The sequence below is a fragment of the Filicampus tigris genome, chromosome 11, assembly GCF_054856515.1.
Source record: "Filicampus tigris isolate MCC_2025a chromosome 11, RoL_Ftig_1.0, whole genome shotgun sequence".
NCBI lineage: Eukaryota > Metazoa > Chordata > Actinopteri > Syngnathiformes > Syngnathidae > Filicampus > Filicampus tigris.
The window spans coordinates 1,135,001-1,157,390 of record NC_141227.1 but is presented as its reverse complement, the minus strand read 5'-3'; the positions used below and the strand labels follow the sequence as shown (position 1 = coordinate 1,157,390).

Sequence of the window (22,390 nt, the reverse complement as noted above, 5' to 3'; positions counted from 1 at the left end):
CCAAGAAACATAGCATTACAATTATTAAAAACACAATCAAACTTTGTAACTTCATCTTTCGGCAAGTCAATTGAACTTGCCAAACTCAGACCTATATTGACAAAAAAAATCATTAAATTTCTTAACAATCTCCACTTACGTTTTTCCGGTTCCAGCGCCGGCCGAGTGGCAGCCAGCTACAGTAGCTCCGGCTCATCGGTGAGCCTTTTCGTGTGTATTTGTTCCTTACTATTACTCTACCTCACACCTTTTTCATATAGTTGATAGTCGTAACTTGCGTAGCAATGGACACCCAAACTGCGGTATTCTTGCTGCTGCTGGTGGTTATTTTTTGCGCGATCGTGTCCGGCGACTTGGCTCGGAGCCGCACCCCCATTGTTTACAGCCGGAATCAGCTGTTAGCACTCCGTGCTAACCCTGTGCCGGCTCCCGGGGCGAGACCCGATATCCCCCGTGAGCTGAGGAGGAAGAGACGGGGATCTCAACATAAACTTCTTGCCAATCATGATTAATACGTTCCACTTTTAAAGCCATAATTACTTCTGGTGATTTTACTCTGCTTAATTTATAAATCTGTTTTTCCATTTTTTACATTAATTTATCATCCATTTCTAACAAAGCAAAAACTGGTAAATGGTCACTTACATCAGTCACTAATAATCCACTTTGTATCTTCCCATCAATTACGTTTACAAAAATATTATCAATCAAAGTTGCACTCTCCTTAGTTATTCTGCTAGGTTTTGAAATTAATGGATAAAAACTCAAACTAAACATAGTATTAATAAATTCTGCAGTCTTTGTATGATTATTAGATTTCAACAAATCAATATTGAAATCACCACAAACAAAAATCACCTTGTCATTGTGTTTTTCATATAATTCAGAAATCTTCACATTAAATTGATCAATGCAGGACCCAGGTGTTCTATAAACACAACTAATTATCATATTTTTTGCTCTTTTAGTCATAATTTCAATCGTAACACATTCTATTAAATTGTAAAAACAGTTGTCAATCCGCCAATAATACTGCATTTAAACTCAGACATCACAAACAAAGCAACACCCCCACCACTTTTGTTAATCCTGTTTTGCACAAACATTTCACAGCCATCTAATCCATCCTACAATTCTTTATCATCACTCAGCCAAGTCTCTGAAACTGCAATTACATCTAATTTTTGCAGAAATTGCTGAAGATAATCTTTTATTTTTGAAAAGTTACTATAAAGACTCCTGCTGTTAATATGGATAATTGAAAACCCCTTTGTTTCAAAACTGAAATTTTCCTTAGAATAATACCCACAATTCAAATTAATATTCTGATAGAAGTGGGTCTCTAGATCAATGTCATTTTCTACTTCGTAAATCTTATGTTCTTGAAAACCAAAAGATGTGAAATCTGTATGTTCACACATTCTCTTTCTAGCTAATTTAAAATAAATTTACCACTTAGAAATGATTTTATCTAATCATCTCAACAGAAAAAGAAACTCAACATTTCCATACAACTCCTCTTCTTCAACATAATCTTCATTTCATTTATATCGATCCAGATCCGTAATATCTCTAATAGCTATAACTTTAGCCTGTTCTGGTGTTCCATTCAGTCTTATCATTACTTTACAGTTTCTTGTCCAAGTGTCTTGAATGCGTTTCTCCTTCTTCAGAATTCTTGCTTGTCGTGCAATTTCCGCATTTCTCCTTGTGAGATGTTCATTGAAATAAACTCCTGTGGCCTTAAGTTTTCTTGCAAGTTTTAACACCTCAATTTTATGCTTTCTACTCACAAAGCGGATGATGATGTTTGATTTGTTGTTGTATTTTAATGGTAAGGTGTGGCAGGCAGCTATATTGTTACTGTCTAAAGGAATGTCTTTTTTGTTGAAAAACGTTATTACTTGCTGCTCAAGTGAATGCAGTTCACCTCTTGGTGCATCCTCCCCATGCTTGTCGCCTGCTGTGATCCGAGCATAGGTGCGGTGGGTTGTCTCAAGGCCAGAAATAACCAGGTCATCCATTCTTGTGTGTTGTTCCAAATCATCCACTCTTCTTTCCAGATCTTCAATCTTCTTGTCCCTCTCTTTGATCACAACTTTCAATTGTCGCACTTCCTCATTTAGCTCAAGGAGGCTCACCTGTTGTTTCACCACTTTGATAAGTTCCTCTGACATGAAACTCAGAGACTTCTTCACTTCTTCCATGTCCTCTGTCAACTTCTTTGTTGCCATGCTGTCTGCCGATCACAAAAAAAAACAAAAAAGAACAAAAAATTCCTCTAGAAAACGCAGAGAAAAAGAAAAAAAAACACTGTCCCACTGAGACTCCAGGTAATTCAGTTTTACTGGTTGTCAAGCACATGTCCTGAAAAGTGCTCAAATCTTCAAAAATAGCAGAAATAATCCTGCAGATTGAAGCTTTACTTTCTTGCAAAGTTAAACAACTTTCCAAGGAGCCGGGATATCAAATTCTGTTCATGATATTTGACAGATTGGGAGACCTCACAGCACAGCTTCCAACCAGCAGCCATCTCACTTCTGGAGGAGAGAATTTCCTAAATTTCAATCGGTCCCAGTGGCTTGTCTACATCCCACCTTGTTGACCTGGACCCCTGGCTTCATATCTAAAGACAACAGTCTTAAACTTGGGTTTTAAAATGGACAGTGATCTTAAATTGGACCAGCAAATCAGCGCTGTTGTCGATCTTCTTTCACCTTAGCCAGCTGGCTAAGGTAAAGCCCCTCCTTTCCCATCAGCACTTAGAAACAGTCATCCAGGCCTTTGTTATATCTCGGCTAGATTACTGTAATGTACTTTATTTTGGAGTCAGCCAGTCCTCTCTCAAACATCTCCAGTAGGTCCAAAATGCTGCTGCCCCCCTAATAACTGGAGCTCGGAAGATCGAGCACATAACACCAATTCTGGCCTCCCTTCACTGGCTCCCAGTGCATTTTAGGGTTCAATTTAAGATTCTCCTATTTGTCTATAAATCATTAAATGGCCTCGCCCCGGTGTACCACTCTGAGCTCCTCCACTCCTACGTACCTTCCCGCAGCCTCAGGTCTGCGGATTAGGCGCTGCTCGAGGTGTCGAGGACCAAGCGGAGCCTCAGAGGGCATCGAGCCTTTTCGACCACTGGTCCTTCCCTTTGGAATGACCTCCCATTGGATGTTAGACAAGCCCCCTCTCTGTCCATTTTTAAAACCCGGTTGAAGACACATTTCTATTCTCTGGCTTTTGATCAGACCTGAAATCTTTGGCTCTTCTCCAGGTGTCAATTGTGTTTTATGTTAATTTATTGGTTTTATTTGTTCATACATGTTTTATTCATATCTTATATATTATTTATATCTATATTTATTAATACTTGTGTATTACAGCCTTTTATTGTCTTTATTTATTGTCTACTGTTTGTCAAGGGCTTTGTTACAGCTCTAGCTGTTATGAAATGTGCTATATAAATAAATTTGATGACTCGCCCTTTCCCCTTAATAGTAAAGTGGAGCAAGCTGAGTTGGTCGGGGATGAAAAGGATCAGTTGTTGGGACTGCTCGAGGGCTACAAAGATATGTTTGATGGGCACTTGGGTCATACTTCACTGGCTGTGCATGTCATTAACACTGGGGATGCAAAGCCTGTCAACCTTCCTCCTTACTGCACCTCTCCTGCTAAGAAACAGGTCATCGAAGACCAGGTGCAAAATATGTTACAAGAGGGAATCATTGAGCCAGCTACAGGGCCCTGGGCGGCGCCTGTGGTCATTGTGAACAACCCCTCCCGGGACCCTCGGTTCTGTGTGGACTTCCGGTGCCTCAACCAGTTGACTGTGAAAGACTCCTACCCTCTGCCACGGGTAGATGAGTCACTTGACTTCCTGGCAAGGGGTACATTTCTCACCACTCTTGATTTCGTACGTGGTTATTGGCAAGTGGAGGTTACTGAGGAGTCCAGGCCTAAGACAGCTTTCGTGACACACTGTTGCCTGTTTCAGTTCAGAGTTCTCCCTTTCATCCGTGCAATGCGCCAGCCACTTCTCAGAGGCTCATGAACTCTGTCCTTGCCGGTCTCATATACAAGACCTGTGCCGTGTGTATCGATGATATAGTCATAGCATCGCTCACATTCGAACATTTGGTGGATTTGGAGGAAGTCCGAACCAGATTGAAGTCAGACGGTCTTTCTTTGAAACTCCGTAAATGCCAGTTTTGTCTCAGTGAGTTGACTTTATGGGGTTCTGTGTCATACCTTCAGGCACACATCCTGACCCGAGTAAGTGAAAGCGGTGACCGAATTCAAGGTACCCTCCACTGCGAAGCAGGTGCGACAGTTTCTGGGTCTGATGGGCTACTACGGTCGTTTCGTGCAGGACTATACCAAACATGCTGAGCCGCTTTTTGCCTTGACGAAAAAGGATGTCAAATTCAATTGGGACAGCAGATGTCAAGCAGCCATGGATCTATTAATGGATCGTATCACTTCAGCACCCGTCTTGAGGTTTCCTGATGTCTCTTGCCCACTTTTCATACACAGGGATGCTTGTGAAGCTGGCCTTGGAGCATCATTAATGCAGAAAGATGGGGAGGGTAGAGATGTGGCACTAGCGTTTGCTAGCAGTGCTATTCATAGGGCGGAAAAGTCATATTCAACTCCTGAAAAGGAGTGTCTTGCTCTCATATGAGCTTTGGAGCACTTTAGGCCATACATTGAGGGACTCCAAATTACGGTATACACCGATCACAGCAGCCTCAGATGGCTGATGTCTCGTCCCAACCCTTCTGGCAGGGTAGCTCTTTGGTCACTTTGTTTTCAGGATTTTGATTTTGAAGTTATTCATAAGCCTGGGGAGCGTAACACAGTGCCAGATGCTTTGTCACGAAATACCCTACTCGCTAATGATGACCCTTCGGATCTTTTACCATCACATGCTGCGATTGGAAGTCTGGATATTCGCACACTGCCTCCAGTGGTAGTGGAAGACCGCTCCCAAGTGCAGCAATTTCAGCTGGAAGATCCTGTGACTGCAGAATTGCTCCATCAATTTGAAAATGGTCAGCATACAGGGGGCATCAACTAGGATTCCCTGCAGTATGTTGTGCTAGATGGTCTTCTCTATTTTCATGATCCAAAAAATAGGTGTGGCCTACATCAACTTAAACATTTAAAGCTCGACCTCTCTGCTTGAACACTATCATGATCACCCCACGGCTGGCCACATGGGCTTTGCGAAAACGCAGGCGCGGCTACGCCTGAGGTTCTTTTGGCCGAACATGGCCTCTTGTGTGAAGACTTACGTGGCTTCTTGCACTGTGTGCCTGACCATCAAGCCTAGCAATAGGAAGCCAGCGGGATTTATGGTCCCAATTTGCCCACAGAGTCCTTGGGTGTATGCTGGTGTGGACTATATCTGTCCTTTGCCCCGTAATGGTAATGTGTACTGTATTTTCCGGACTATAAGTCACTCTAGCGGACCCAGCCAGACTATGGTGAAGCGTACTGATGGTCCACAAGAAAGTTTAATTCTTTGATTCTTTATTGATGCCATTTACCTCATGGAGTAAGTAAGAGCTACGGCATGAAAAAAAAAAAAAACAATAATAAACATAAATGAGAAACATTAAAAGTAGACAAACACTCACTCAACAAAACTTCAGTAGCACATTTAAAAACACCAGTTACAACCGGAATCTAGCAGCACTAGCTATGATGCAATTCTGATCACCTGCAAGAGGCTATCATTAGCGTAGCCGCAAAATCAATAACAAAAAGGCACCTGAAACACATCACAAAAAAGAATAATAAAGCAAATCAAACAGCACAAATACCTTGTTCCCATTCCAGCCAGGTGCTTTCATCCATATGTACGTCCTTAACCTCGCAGCAACGAAGAACAATTACTATACAATCAGCATCGTATCAAGTAAATGACCTCCCCTTTTTCCCTTTTCATAGACGCATTTCCTTAAAGCCGAGACATCGCTTGTGGATCAGCACTTCCTGAGTTACCGGAAGAGCAAAAAAATAAAAGCACACAGTTGAAGAATCACAAAGTAATGGCAAGAACAGGATTTTGACAGTTAAAAACAAAAAACTTGTCAAAAGTGGTAAACGAACATTTATGAGTCCTTTACACTCCCACCAAATCATGAGTAAATAATGGAAGGGTATGCAGTTTACATTAAGTATGAATGATTTCTGACTGAAAATGAAATTACCTTTATGAAATAACAATTGAATAATCACAAAGCAATGGTGAGAACAGGATTTTGACAGTTAAAAACAAAAAACTTGTCAAAAGTGGTAAACGAACATTTATGAGTCCTTTACACTCCCACCAAATCATGAGTAAATAATGGAAGGGTATGCAGTTTACATTAAGTATGAATGATTTCTGACTGAAAATGAAATTACCTTTATGAAATTATTTAGATAAAGAAATATAGTCAATTAAGAAAATGACTGAGTCTAATCAGTTTCTAAATGTAAAACTTGCTTCTGGACTGAGCGCTCCATTTCAGACATCTTGTGGATGGGTCCCCCTTTCTTTTCCAGCTCCTGGTTTTGTGAAGAAATGGGCAAAAACAGTCCATTCCGCAGAAAGTGAAAGGTGGTGATGGTTCTTCACGTTCAGAAGGCAGATCAGACATCCTTTGCTCCGCCGTTGGCTTCCGGTGCCGTCTACAGGTGATGCACTAATAAATGTATGACGCTACTGCCTTGTTGATCCCTGGAATCCAGTAGCCATTGGACCTTATCTCATTCATAGTGAGGCCTTTGCCTTGATGTTTCGTCGTTTTGTGGTAATGACCAATAATCATCTTTGTACTGTGATGATCTCTTGGGATAATTGCTGGATGCTTGATGTAGTTGGAAAGAAAGGAGTTACACAACCTTCCTCCCACCCTGAGGACACCATCCTCGTCAAGAAACTGATCAAGAGAGTACAGTGGACTGTGAGATGGAAGAGAATTTCCTTTGCTTAACAATTTAAACTCTGCTTGATATACACCTTTCTGGAGGTTTTTAACTATGCAACATTCTGCTTGTGTAAGTTCTGTTACAGTGGTAAGGTTATCTGATTTGTTGTTGCTGATGCGTCGCAAAATGTGTGTTTGTGTAATTGCTCGAGTAGCCTGTGACCAGGACGCAAACTTGGACGAACGATCAATCAGGCTTCCGTGTTCTATAGTTCTTGTGGTGTTCGGTACTATAGGCCTGTTTTTAAAGGGAAGAGACATTTCATATGTATTTCCATATTCCCTTCTCCAGTTTGTTAAAGAAAATTACATCATTTTGTGACACCTTTTTGATGTCTTCATTGAAGTCCGTCCTTGAAGTCACATTTCTGTACATGAATAGCATCAGCAGGTGTTACTGGAGGCAGCTCCTTTTCAAATATTCTGTGACACAGATTGCTTACGCTTAGTGAACCATGGCTTTGAGATGATCACCCTACGATGCTCCATCCTTGATCCGTTCGTACAGCGAGGGGTTCCTCAACACCTCCTAAAATGACTTGCCTTGGCGCCATGGCTCTAGAGCAGTTGTAGCCAATCAGAAGTGCTACCTCACAGTCTTTCATTGGTTGAAGCTCATCTGATATTTCTCTAAGATGACTCCATTGCTTAGCAGTCTCACAAGTAGGAATGTGAGCACGATTCGACGGTATGCAGTCCTTTGTGTAAGTAACTGGAAGAGTAACCAGAATGGCAGAGCTATATCCTCTCACACGAAGGCCAAAAACAGTTTCACTTGGAACGACTGTGTTTGTTCCACTCATGGTTGTCAATTTCAACTTCACTGGGTTCCTTTCAGCATTGAGGCTGTCACTCACTTCTTGGTTGATAAATGTAGTATCACTTTGGGTGTCCAGCATGGCGTATACAAGTTTTTCCACAGATGGATCGGTTTTAGATGACACCCACACTGGCATCACCATTGATGTGCAGGACACACCCTCACTAGTAACACTGAGTGATGTTGCAGCAGCATCATGATTTGAACCTATCTCTGAGGAAGACCTTTCCTTTTTATAGTTGTAATCGTGAAGGACTGTAGGGTGTTTCCCCTTGCAGTTGTCGCAGACGTGGCGATGATGACACTCCTTTGCACCATGGCCATATTTTAAGCATCCATAGCAGAGTTTCCTTTCTTTTATGTAGTTACGTGGCTCTGACAGTGACATCTCTACGAACTTAGGACATGCATGGAGCTGGTGCTTAGCATCCTGACAAAGAATGCATGTAGACTCAGACTTTCTCTGCTCTGACTTCAGGATTACATTTGTATTCACGTGAGTTGTGTGGACACTGGCCGTGTTTCTCCTTATATCTCTAGTACCTCTTTTCTAAGTGTTCGAGTCTGATGAACGAAGTGCATGTAGGGTGTAGGGATGTAATTGGATTGCAGGCAATCTCGGCTTCGGTTGACACAAACAATGCAAATTCCTTGAAACTTGGGGATTCTTGCTTTTCGTTCAGGCTTTATGTGACTTGACGATTCCAGCGCGATGCTGCCCATTCTGGTAGCTTGTGGACAAGCTTCTGGTTCTCCTCACGATTATTTAATATGTCAAGGCCCTCAATGTGAGGCTTGACGTCTTGACAGGCATTCAGAAAGTCTGAGAAGTTTCTGAGTCCCTCAGCATCCTTAGGGAGAATCTTGGGCCAATTAGCTAATTTCACTCTGAATGCCCTCTCTGGATACTGAATGGCTGACCAAAGCGATGGTTTAATTTGTTCCAGCATCCTGGTAGGCTTCATTATCATTTCGGAAGAAGGTTCCATTAAGGACCTGAAGTGCTGGTCCACCAACATATTTCTTGAGATAGTAGATTTTTCAGCAGGAGTGATAGCTCTTTGGTCAATGAGTGAGGAAAATGCTGCCTTCCATTCTGTTAATTGCATCGGGTCACCATTGAAGACGAATGGCTCTGGCACAGGGAGCCTATTCAAAGCAAAGCTTTCTTGAAAGAGCTGAGTGAGAGAGGAAATGTCTGTATGAGTGGACGTTGCAACAGGTAATGGTGAGACTACAGTTGTAGGCGGCTTTTCGGCCTCTTTGTCCTTTTCATTACTAATGCAGTCAAGAGCTTTATGTTCCGTTTCCTTATTGTATACGTTCAGCTTGGCCATAGCTACTAGAACTTCCTTCTCTGCCTGCAGACGATTCAACTCATGCCTTTGTTCCTCTAGAGCTCTTCGTTGTTGCTCTTCTAAATTCTTTCTCACTTCCCTTTGTTTTTCTTCTGCAATCATCATCTCATAATTGGTCTCCTTTGCTGCTAGTTCAGCTGCTGCCTCTGCACGTTTAACTGCAATAGATGAAGCCACAGAGGGGCCATCAGACTTACTGCAACTGGTAAAGGAAGCAATAGATCCATAAACAGACCTTGCATAGTCACGGTGTAGTAGTTCATGGAGATGTAGTTTCTCCTGCTCACCATTGAAGTCCTCTTCATCATTCACTGCTCTATTGAGGGCAATGATGATGATTTCTGTGGTAACTGATTCACAAGTATCAACTCGTCTTCTTACATCAGTGGATGGTGAGGAAAGATCTTTAATTCCAAAATATGTGTCCATTATATCATCCTTGGACTTCTTAAGATCTTCAATGAGTGTCCAGAGCCCATCCTCTGTCATGTGTGACTTGAGTTGATTTCTTGCTTTACGTACAATGAGCTTCCATTTTTCATACATGGAGAGCAGCCTTTTCTCCCTTTTCCTAGCCTCTTCCATTTGTAGCACATGCATTTTCTCTGTAGGATTCCGTGCACGCTCAGATCATCGAGGACCAGCAGGTGGGCCACCTGGATTATCGGACTGACCTTTGCTCATTTCCTTTATTTCCTTCAGGTGTGCTCCCTCTGGTGCACCCGCAGCTGTTTGGTGCTTTCTCTGGAGATCGGGAACTATCTATCTGCTCTGTTTCCTTACTGTTACCTGACTTTGACATTACTGATTTAATTTCTGAATTATCAAATCAGATTAAAATATGTTCTCAGTAGATACCAAACCTCACAATAAACACCGCTAATTTATATTAAACATAAGCATACATTAAGCACAGTTGCATTAAGGTGCAAGTTTTCAAATGATTAATGTTCAAGGCAGTGCACAATAAACCCAATTTTCAAAATAACTGCAGTGCAAAACACAGAATATTAGAGTACAAGTAATGAATCACAAATCTACACACATCTAAAATCTCACACAGACAGAGGTAAATACCATATTAAATATAATTTTCAACTTGAAATGTCACGAAAACTTGAGTCCAAAAATGTAAAATGTCTTTAAATAGAAAGGGCACACAAACAGGCTCTTATTATGCAGAAATATGTAGTCTGTATCCTTTGATGTAGTTGCCAGGATGTTTGTAATGTTCAGTGCTCATATTGAAGAGGCTGTCCATGTGTTGTCCAGTATTAATGTACATGAACGTGATTGTACTTGACCATTGCACCGAGTTGATGAGTCTGTCGCCCAGTTTGCCGAAATGGATCACTAGTTGATATGCTGAATCATGCGTTTATTGATAACAGGGATGAAGTGTCAATCCTCTGTAATGGCCCGTCACGGGAGCAACAAGTCGTCAGATTGGTGTGGATCAAGCTCTTACTGTAGCGGACCCAGCCAGACAATGGTGAAGTGTACTGATGGTCCACAAGAAAGTTTGATTCTTTGATTCTTTATTGATGCCGTTTTCCTCATGGACACACCGTAAGAGCTACGGCATGAAAAAAAAAAACAAAAAAAAAAACAATAATAAACATGAAGGAGAAACATTAAAAGTAGACAAACAGTCACTCAACAAAACTTCAGTCGCACATTTAAAAACACGAGTTACAACCGGAATCTAGCAGCACTAGCTATGACGCAATTCTGATCACCTGTGAGAGGCTATCATTTGTGTAGCCTCGAAACCAATAACAAAAAGGCACCCTAAAAACACATCATGAAAAAGAATACTGAAGCAAATCAAACAACATAAATACCTTGTTCCCATTCCATCCAGGTGCTTTCATCCATATATAAGTCCTTAACCTCGAACAGCAACGAAGAACAATTACTATACAATCAGCATCGTCTCAAGTCAATGACCTCCCCTTTTTCCCTTTTTATAGACGCATTTCCTTAAAGCCAAGACATCGCTTGTGGATCAGCACTTCCTGAGTTACTGGATGAGCGCCAAAATAAAAGCACGCAGTTAAGAATCATAAAGTAATGGTGAGAACAGGATTTTGACAGTAAAAACAAAAAACTTGTCAAAAGTGTTAAACGAATATTTATGAGTCCTTTACAGTCGTGATTTTTTTCATAGTTTGGCTGGGGGGGCAACTTATACTCTGGAGCGATTTAGGCGTGAAATTATTAACACATATCGGATCCTTTCCTTTTCAAGGTCAGCAAACAATACACCAATACGCGACTAATACTCCAGTGCGACTTATGTGGACTTTCTTCTGTATTATTCATTTTATGGCTGGTGCAACTTGTACTCCGGAGCGACGTATGGTCCGGAAAATACAGTACATCCTTGTCTTTGTGGATTACTTTTCGAAGTGGGTTGAGGTGAGTGCAGACTTCGAAGGAGAAGGATGTGTTTTTGCAGTCTCACCGTTTTTGCTGGTCAACAATCTTTGTGACGCAAGGTGAAGTGCGGATGAATCTGCTTTTTCATGTATGATTTAGCGGGCCTACTACCGGGCTTGTTTTTTTCATGTATGTGACTAAATGACGGGCTTTTTTTGATATCCTAGAATTGGCATGAATGTGTACTTTATTCTGCCTCATCTTTTCTTCTTCACCGCACTAACCCGAAACGTTACAGTCTGGAATAGTTATGCTGTCCTCGGTAAATTTTGTCAGTTGTTTGAAAATTGTAATGTATTATTTTGTTTGGTTTGAGTTTCTTTGCATGTATGTTTAATTGTTAGGGTCTATTTAGAACAGCTGAACCTCATTGGGTGTCTGGAGACACCTGGACTGAAGGACTTCAGTCAATCAAGTGTTGCAAGATGGCCAAATTGGCCAAATGTGACTGAGGGAAGCACACCTTCTTTTCCTTTAAAAATACAGCAGGCCGGATGGATGTGTTGTTGGGAGCTGTGGATGACTATCACTGCTCCGTGACCAGATGAGTGTATATTGGAAGCTGATGAAGGTGGGTGGAAGAAGCTGGAGCTTTTGCCCTAAAGTTGTGAGTTTTCCACTCTTTCACCTTGTGTTGCAAGTTCTCCCAGCATAATACGGCCAATTGGGTGGTCTTTGAGAAGTTGATGGCTCAATGTTTCCCTTTCTGTCATTTAACAGGATAAGCCACTGGACTGTTTCTTTCGGGTCACTTGCGTGTTGGCCCTAATAATTACCCCCACCATTTTAAGAGAATATTGCATGTGCGTACTTTAAGCATGGTGTATTTATGGTTTTATTTGAGGGGGATTTGCGCCTCTGTTACGCAGTTTCGAACCCCCGACATACCCCCGTGATAAGAATTGAGCTTGGACCGCTGACGATCATGACGGAACGTTCGCTAAAAACTACCGTAAAGTTTTAATTTTTATCATAATTGACTTACCTTAACTAGAATGCCATAGTGTAATTTATCCAATCCTGCACTTTAAAACGCTTGTCGTCGTCGTGAAAAGTGAACGTAAAAATGGCCTCTTCTCCTTCTTCTTCCCTCCTTCCCTCCGCCGGCCGGGAGCGCGCTGCGCTCACGACTTATAAACACAGCTGTTGTACTGTATTATCCGATTTTTACAAAACTTTATTAGAGCAAACACATCATTACGAATACGGAGAAGAAAGTATCCGGCTGGACTCTGACTAAATCAACGGCACATTTGAATAGTGGACGAGACTAGCAAGAGGCTGCGAAGATACGCACCCAGTCAGCTCACATATAGTACACAGTGGAAAAAGTAAATCCACTTGTGCCCTCGTTGGTCGAGCTCGCGCTGGGAACCAGTCACCACCTTTTATGAGTGCCTGCGTGTATGTACAAAGTCAACTCATATCTTTGAAGCAATGTGTCTTTCTGCAATACAATACAATACAATACAATACAATACAATACAAAAAATAAGAATATTCCGCTTTCGTAAAACTTTTGACAGGTGTGACGTCACGCGGGAAGTCCCGCCTTAACCACGCCCTTTTATGACATCATATCCGGTTTAAACCCAGCTTCTTTGATGACGTCATTTTGTAGTCCGGAAGTAGAGCCCCTCCCCTAGCCATACACCTTTGCCGACGTCATTTTGTAGTCCATAAGCTCCACCCCTAACCACACACTTTGATGATGTCATGTTGTAGTCCATAAGCCCCATCCCCACCCCTAAACACGCCCAATACCTCATCTAACCACACCCTTTTGTAGTCTGGAAATGCAATTTTACCCCTAACCCCGCCCCGATACCTCACATCCGGTCGACCATTTTACGTTACCATGCTTCGTTTCCGGTTGGCCATTTTACGTTGCCACGCATCGTTTCCTGTTCGCCATTTTGGCACTTCCAAGGCCCACCCCTTTAACACGTCATTTATGATTAACGCCCCCTTCCGGTATGACCAAATATAGACATTATGCTTCCGCCACGTTCAAGACATGCCCAGGCATGTTTTGAACAGTGATGTCACCCCTGGGCATGTACAGACATGTTTTTAGGCTGCCGCCATCTTTTCCGGTCTTTACGGTATGTCCAAATATGGGCATTATGCTTCTGCCTCGTTCAAGGCATGTACAGACATGTTTTTAGGCAGCCGCCATCTTTTCCGGCATGCCCAAATATGGATGGATGAGATCATACTTCCGCCTCGTCCAAGACATCTACAGACATGTTTTCAGACCCTCCTCTCATTTGCAAAGCGCTATCACACACTAAAACAGAAAGTAAAACAGATCTTCCTGAAGGCATCATGATTGAGGGAACATGTATTTCTATTCATAAAGGCTGTGGATCAAACGCTCATCAAAAATCAAGGATTTTTTTGGAAAGAAGACAACACCCGCCCACTGAATCATTGACTCAAACCTGGTCTTTGTCCGCCCCTGCCGCTGGAATATGGGGTTACACATTTACCTATGAAACAGCAGAACTACACCTGTCAAGTCAAGTCAAATTTATTCATACACCTGTACATCATTTTGTATGCTTGGTTAAGTTTTTTAATGACTGAGAATAGCAACCCTTATTGTTCTACTACACTGTGTTAGGACGTTTACCATACAATTATGAAGTACACCTGTACACCATTGTGAATGATTCTTTATGTTTTTTTTTTAATGAGAATAGCAACCATTATTGTTGTAATACAACTAGTTAAGACGTTTCCCATACAATCGTGAAGTGTCCACCTGATTGAATTAATCTTAGCGTCATACCACGTCATCTGCAAATGTACCTATGAAAAAACCTGGACTACACTTGTACACCATTGTGCATGCTCGGTTATGTTTTTTAATGGCTGAGAATAGCAACCCTTATTGTTCTAATACAGCTTGTTAGGACGTTTCCCATACAATCAGGAAGTGTCCACCTGATTGAATTCATCTTAGCGTAATACCACATCATCTACACATGTACCTATGAAACACCTGAACTACACCTGTACACTATTGTGCATGCTTGGTTATGTTTTTTAATTACTGAGCAACACTTATTGTTCTAATACAGCTTGTTAGGGCATCTTTCATACAATTATCAGGTTAGTGTACAATTAAGGCAACATAAATGCGAAAAAGCGCAGGCCTTTTGTCATTTTCTGGCTCGGAGCCTGATGCCTCCTTAAAATGCAGACAGATAGGCCTCACTTAGGTGTCTATGGGCTCCCCAGAAATGTGTGTGCCTATGATAAGTCTTTCAATGAGGTGCTTTGTTCATCAGTGGTAATACTATCGCTTTCACGTTGTTAATTAGGAAGTTAGCCTTGGAAAAATGTGGGGGGTTTAGTCCTATACAGATTTTATCTTGTCAGGATCGGGACAAAGACCAGGTTTGAGTCAATGATTCAGTGGGCGGGTGTTGTCTTCTTTCCAAATAAATCCTTGATTTTTGATGAGCGTTTGATACACAGCCTTTATGAATAGATGTTAGATGAATAGATAGAATACATGTTCCCTCAATCATGATGCCTTCAGGAAGATCTGTTTTACATTCTGTTTTAGTGTGTGGTAGCGCTTTGCAAATGAGGGGAGGGTCTGAAAACATGTCTGTAGATGTCTTGGACGAGGCACAATTAACTATGCCTTTTATTCAAGACATTTTTCCCGTATAATTTACATGCAGCAGTTGCTTATTTTACATCTAATCCCATTCAATTTCACTGAAAAAAAACAGACGCAATACATTATTAAACAGTAAAAGCTTCATTAAAGGTCTGTGATTTTACTGAATTATTCTGCTTATTTTATTAAAACGTTGTTTCATGCAATATAATTTGTAGAATTAATTACGATGTTTTGTTGTGAAATAAACATCTACTTACTATCATTGAATTATTTGACGAAAGTCTTCATTAAATGACTATTACTGGTAAATATGGACATACAGTCAAACTGACAATGTCTAACCAAGATTTTCATCTGTAATGTTTACTGTTAAAACTAAAACCACCAAAAGAAAAATTAATGGGACACAGATAAAAAGTAGACCGCTTCTATACTTGATGATTACATTTAAACTGCCGTGAGTTTTTGTTTGACTTTTACCAGAAATGGGAATAAAACTGTGACCTGTGGTATGCAGCAACTTAAAAAAAATACAATATCAATTTGTCATTTCAAACCCCAATTTTATTGTTTCAAAAAGATATGCAAAATACTTTCAGTTGTTTTTTTTTTTGTAACTATTGCTTTTCCGCTTGAAAAAATCTAACATTTGTAATAAGGACTTTACTAAAAAACAAATACACATGCAACAAGAACATAGTAATGAAATCTTAATGCAAATCTTTTTGTCCATCTCGGGGGGGGGGGGGGTCATTTTGACACTTGGTGTCGACTGAAAATGACATTACAGTTGCTCAGCTAAGAACCAATCATGACTCAGCTTCAGAAAACATGTGAGCTGTGATTGGTTGTTACCTGAGCAACTGGGATGACATTTTCAGTCGACAGAAAGTGACAAAATGGCCACCCCCTGAATTGGCTAAAAAACGGTGGATCTTACTGCTTAACTTATATTCCACAAACGTAATATTAATAAGTATGCCGTGTTTAAGTAACCTTGGATCAAATTGAGGGCTCGGGTTCATGTGTAGACGGCACAGCTGCTCTTCTCCACTTCCATGCCATCTATGTTGATGGAGAAGTATCTAGGAAGGAAGAAAAACAAATAGATGAATAAAATACAGATTGGGAGACACACACAAAGACAGACACAAAAATTCACAAAACACACACATCAACACTGACAGACTGACTCACAGATGCACTAAAACTCTGCACATTCATAAACAATCAAACTAACAACCTTTTAAAGATGTTAATCTAGAATGTTTATCATTAAAGTTTAAAGAATGAACCTACCCCCAAAAAAGTTATATGACTGAGACATCACCCCAGAGGTCAGACCGTGACTTACTTGAGTCCAAATTCAGATGTCGCGCCACTCGTGATCAGATAGGTCTTGGATCAAGGTGAGGACTGTGGGGTTCACGTGTAGACGGGAAGTCCTGTTCTTTTCTACTTTGATGCCCTTCTCAGGATTTATGGAGAAAAAGCACCTTGGGGAAATGGAATAGCAACAGACAAAATGTATTAATGATAAAGTGACTTCCAAAACAACTATAAAATATCACATCAAGCTACTTTTTACTTGTTTGTAGTTAACATTCAATACACAGTAAATGTTGGTTGACGAATCCAAAATGACACACCTCTGCAGGAACTCTAGGGTGGATGCCAGCTTGGATGGATAATGGATGTTGAAATTGAAGTAGCTTCCAAACATCACCGTGTGGAAATAAAACAGGATTGCCCTAAAAAAGAGGGAATCACACACAAATGAAACAAATGGTTATGCACCTGAAACTTTTCTGGGCTCGGACAGTCAGACAGACTCAGACACACATACACAGGATATAGTTCACAACAAAAACAAGAACCAAGAATTCATCCAGACCTAAAAAGAAAACAGACAAACAAAGTGTTAACTTACCACAGACAATGATGGTAGGGGTCAAAGGGAGCTTGTCCATCTGGACTTCCTGTGCCAGACAGGTGTCCTCCACATTAGAAAGCATCATCGCTTCAGTTTCTTCAAAATAGGCCATCAGCAGCAGGACCATTTCTTTTACCTATGAAAACAGGTAACAACCTCAAAAAGTTCCAGTTCTGGATGGCTTGGCCAGAAAGCTTTGGACCCTCATTGACAGTACATGGCTTTGTCAGCGCATCGGACGCTTTGTACTTGAACTGAGTGATTCGTCGATTCAGATGTGTATATGTAAACCACTTATTTTTCTTGATGAAATATTTCAAATATGTCGTGACCCAAACAAGGCGGGAGACACGGCTGACAAACATGAAAGAGATTTCAAAGCATTGAACACAGAGTTTACCTTAATGCCTTTGATGCCCTCCCCATCTCCAGATGCGAGATCATTGATGGCTGAATTGTACGTTTCAGGAGTGCGCTGTGGACCACAGACATTGGGATCATTTTCAAACTCACTTTGTGTAGTTTCACAGTATCTACAAAAATACTTTGAACAATGAAAATTCTCTGTAAACCCCCCAATGACATGTGACCCAAGGTTGTCACCTGCAATGCTCCTTTAATGGTTTTCCCGCCCACAGAGATTCCATTCTCCTCCAGATCTTTCAAATCATCTAACATTTCTGAGAAAATCTTAGCACAGCCAAACCGTTTTAGGTCCTTCTCTCCGCACAACAACACAAGGGACGTCTGTATTTGACCGCACATGAGCAGGCAAATTTGCCACAGATAGACAGCGATGACTTCTTTTTTTTTTTTAGCAGAGCCAATCGGATTCACGATTCCAAATGCATCCTGATACAAAATTAGCTTCAGGCAACCTGGATTTTCAAGGTAGAACTTGTTTGACTTAAAGGTTTGTCCCTATACATATCGTTTATGTTTTCCACCGAACATCCTCTGTGTTTGTGTGACATATGAGCAGTGAAAGATGATTTCTTGGTGAACACGTTTTTACAACCAATTACAGGACATGATATAGTTCGCCCTTCAACTATGTGCCCTTTCAAATGTTGTAGCAGCTCTTTTGCAGTCTGAAAATGGCGCGCGCATAGCGAAACGGCACATTTCAAATCTGTGACAACTGCTCTGCTGTGCGTCGGTTCGTGCACATTGTGTAAGCGGTAGAAATGAGCTTTGAAAGCGGTATACGTGCGAAATTACCGTTAGCAGTCGACGCTAACACACTGGAAAACACAACGTGGTTCATTTCTATGAGCGCGGCAATGCATAACATAGTCTCTCAATGTTAGCAGTGATTTGCTACAAAAATGGCATGTAATCATGTTAAAGCTTGAATGCGCGGTTAAGCTAGCTACTCACAAGGTGCAAAAGACCAGAGTACTATGACTAGTAGCTAAAGTCAGTTATCTTACCGCTCCTTGTCTCTGCTCATCCACGTCGCGGCTCCTCTTTCACCTTGCTGTCCTCTCCTCGTCTTCCACGCTCCTCCGTCGATTTCCGAATTCCCGCCGGTTTTCTGCTACTCCGTTGTCTCGTCTTCCATGCTATTGCGTTGTCTCGCGCTGTCTTAACTGCGACTGTGTCGTGTCTTCTCCCGCGTCGTGTTCGTCCCTATATTTCTACTCTTCACCTCTTTTTGTCGCTAGTTGTAACTTTTTGTGTCTTGCTGCTCCTCGCTAGTATTTCTGCTTTGGGTCAACTGCTCCCGCGTTAAGCAAACACCCTCCAATGACAGAAGAGTTCACAAACGGTGGCGCTCTGTGATTGGTACTTGCAATTTGAAATTCTAACAAGAATGATCGAAATCATCTACACACAGACCTTAATTTACGGCAGAAAAGTGTTTTGTAGGGCGAGGGTAGGCTGTATAAAAAAACCTCCTTTTTCTTGACCAATTATGTATCCTATAGTATGGTGCTGCTTTTTCTAACCACACACTGTATATATAGTGTAAAACTAAACTAACATTACCTGATAAAAAAAATATATATATTGTAACCTTCCTATAATATGATACAAAAATAGGGAACTGATTAACACATAAGAGCTGTCAATATATAGGCAATTTTTTACCATGATTACTACAGTTCTACTAGCTGTAGGTCTCAGTTCTAAACATGTTTATATTGAGTCTCAACTTTTTCATGTTATCATAATTACAAATTTAACTGGAAATCACAATATAGGAATTTGTAAAATGGTATACAATTAATTTCCGTTCTTTAAACCAATCCATATTGTAATTTTAACTGTATTGCATTGGTTCAAGTATTACAAGTTTTTGATGTATATTATACAGTAATATGTCAATTCTACAAGGAAATATGATCATTTTCACATACACTAACTGTAAAAATAACAATTATTAATTGTTCTTTCTTTTACAATATATTGCTTTAAAATATACACTGATTCATTGTTATTCCATTTGCGGATTTTTAATGTCAGGATTTTACGGCATATTAATGTTAATTTCACGGTCATTTTTTACAGTGTACAGAGGAAAAAATACTCTAAGTAAGTGACAGTGCTGCAGTGCTGTAATGAAATGTAAGGGACAGCATTGGATAAAAATAAAACTAGACTAACAGTAGTGGGGAATGTTGAGTATTGCACGGTATTACAGTAGTGGGGAATATTGGGTATTGCACGATATGAGCTCAGGTGCAGGACTGCACAATTGCACTAATGTCCGCCAGTTTGTAGAGACTACACAATGTTCTTGTTAAAGGGTCTGACAGCAGCAGGCAAGAAGGAACGGCGGAATCTCTCCTTTGCACAGCGAGGGTGTAACAATCTGTCACTGAAGGTGCTGTGGAGTGCTGTTAGGGTGCCCTGGAGGGGGTGTTCCGGGTTGCCCAGCATTGATGACAGCTTGGCCAACATCCTCCTATCCCCCACCGAGTCCAAAGAGTCCAGGGAGCAGCCCAGGACAGAGCCGGCCCTCCTGACCAGTTTGTCCAGCCGCTTCTTGTCCCGGGCCGAGACGCCGCCTGCCCAGGTGACCACTCCCTGGAAGATGACCGATGCAACCACCGAGTCATAAAAGTTCCCGAGGAGTGTCCCCTGAACCCCAAAAGACCTCAGTCTCCTGAGTAGGAAGAGTCTGCTCTGACTCTTCCTATAGAGGGCGTCTGTGTTGTCGCACCAGTCCAGTTTATTGTTCAGATGAACACCCAGGTACTTGTAAGTTGAGACTCTCTCAACATCTGTTCCCCAGGTATTCACTGGTGCAGGTGAAGAGTGCTGGCGCCTACCGAAATCCACCACCATTTCTTTGGATTTCCCCGCATTGATCAGGAGGCGGTTCTGCTGGCACCAGTCCACAAAACCCTGAGTAAGTTCTCTGTACTCCCGATCATCTCCGCCTGTGATGAGGCCGACAATCGCAGAGTCGTCAGAGAACTTCTGCAGGTGACAGGTAGGGGTGTTGTAGTTGAAGTCCGAGGTGTAGAGGGCGAACAGGAAGGGAGCCAAGACAGTTCCCTGTGGGGCCCCCGTGCTGCAGAGGAGCACGTCAGACACACAGTCCTGTGTCCTCACATACTGTGGCCGGTTTGTGAGGTAGTCCTGGATCCATGTGGTGAGGTGGTGGGCCACCCCCGCCCGCTCCAGCTTGTCTCCCAGTAGGGTGGGCTGGATGGTGTTGAAAGCACTGGAGAAATCAAAGAACATGATCCTCACAGTGCTCCCCGCCTTCTCCAGGTGGGAGAGTGAAGTGTGGAGGAGGTAGATGATGGCATCATCCACACTGATGCCAGGCTGATAAGCGAACTGGAGTGGGTCTATTGAGGAGCTCACCAGGGGGCGCAGGTGGACAAGGACCAGTCTCTCCAGGGTCTTCATCAGGTGAGACATCAGCGCCACTGGTCTGAAGCTGTTGAGCTCCTTCGGGTGGGGGGTCTTTGGCACCGGGACCAGGCAGGATGTTTTCCATAGCTGGGGGACCCTGCCCAGCTTCAGGCTCAGATTGAACATGTGCTGGACAATTCCACACAGCTGGTCTGCGCAGGATTTGAGGAGCTGGGGGCTGATGCCATCTGGACCAGCTGCCTTCCTCGCCTTCATCTTCTTCAGCTGGTTCCTCACCTGAGATGTTGTGAAGGCCAAGGCTGGGCAGGAGGGAGTGGTGGCTATCTGGTGAAGCTGGGAGCTGGAGGCTGTGGAGAAAAGGGGGGAGGGGGTGACACGCCCAGCAGGAGGAGTAGGTGGAGGCTGCAGCAGGAGAGACTGAGTGGAGGCAGGCATCTGATCGAACCTATTGAAAAAGAGATTCAGCTGATTTGCCCACTGCAGGTCCCCCCCAGTCCGGGTCTTGGGTTGTCCGTGGCCTGAGATGGTCTTCAGGCCCCTCCAGACTACCCTGGCGTTATTCTGCAGCAGCTGCTCCTCCATCCTCTTCCTGTAGGACCTTTTCCCCTCTCTGATCCTCCTCCTCAGCTGGCGCTGCACAGTCCTCCGCTCCTCTATGTTGCCTGACGCAAAAGCCCTCCTCTTCTCCTTCAGGAGAGCTTTTATGTCTGGTGTGATGCAGGGTTTGTTGTTGGAGAAACACCATACTGTCCTGGTGGGTATGGTGTTCTCCATGCAGAAATTTATATAGTCTGTAACAGTGTCCGTTAGACTACTAATGTCTTCCCCGTGAACATCGCTGAATACTTCCCACACAGTTGTGCTGAAGCAGTCCTTTAAGGCCTCCTCGGCCTCTCCAGACCATCTCTGAACCGTGCGGGTCACAGCTGGCTGCCTGCGGACCAGAGGTTTGTACACAGACTGGAGAGCCACCAGGTTGTGATCAGCTTTGCCCAGCGGAGGGAGGGGCAGTGATGTGTATGCCTCCTTGGTGTTGGCATAGAAAAGATCCAGTGTTTTATTGTCTCTGGTGTGGCAGGTGACATACTGTGTGAATGAAGGCAGAGAGGAGGAAGGGGAGGCATGATTGAAGTCACCAGAGATGAGTACCAGGGCATTTGGGTGCTGTGTTTGTAGCCTGCTCACTGCTGCAGTCAACACATCACAGGCTGTGTCGCTGCTGGCAGCTGGTGGGACGTAGACGGTCACCGCGATCACATGACTAAACTCTCGCGGGATGTAGAATGGCCTCATGCCAACAGCTAGCAGCTCAATATCCCTGCTGCAAAGCTGCTCCTTAATCGTGATGTGCCCAGGATTACACCATCTATCGTTCACAAACATAGC

At 42.5% G+C, this 22,390-nt stretch overlaps 1 long non-coding RNA gene across 1 annotated transcript; it reads right to left on the bottom strand.

The window, feature by feature from the left end:
• Nucleotides 1–15,779: 15,779 nt before the first annotated feature.
• On the bottom strand, nucleotides 15,780–19,252 carry LOC147139377 (uncharacterized). The gene is made up of 6 exons (XR_015088751.1): nucleotides 18,604–19,252; nucleotides 17,571–17,645; nucleotides 17,168–17,306; nucleotides 16,887–16,988; nucleotides 16,592–16,733; nucleotides 15,780–16,322 (listed from the first exon to the last, which is right to left on the bottom strand). It is a non-coding gene; the product is annotated as an uncharacterized LOC147139377 (long non-coding RNA).
• Between the last annotated feature and the right edge of the window lie 3,138 nt (nucleotides 19,253–22,390).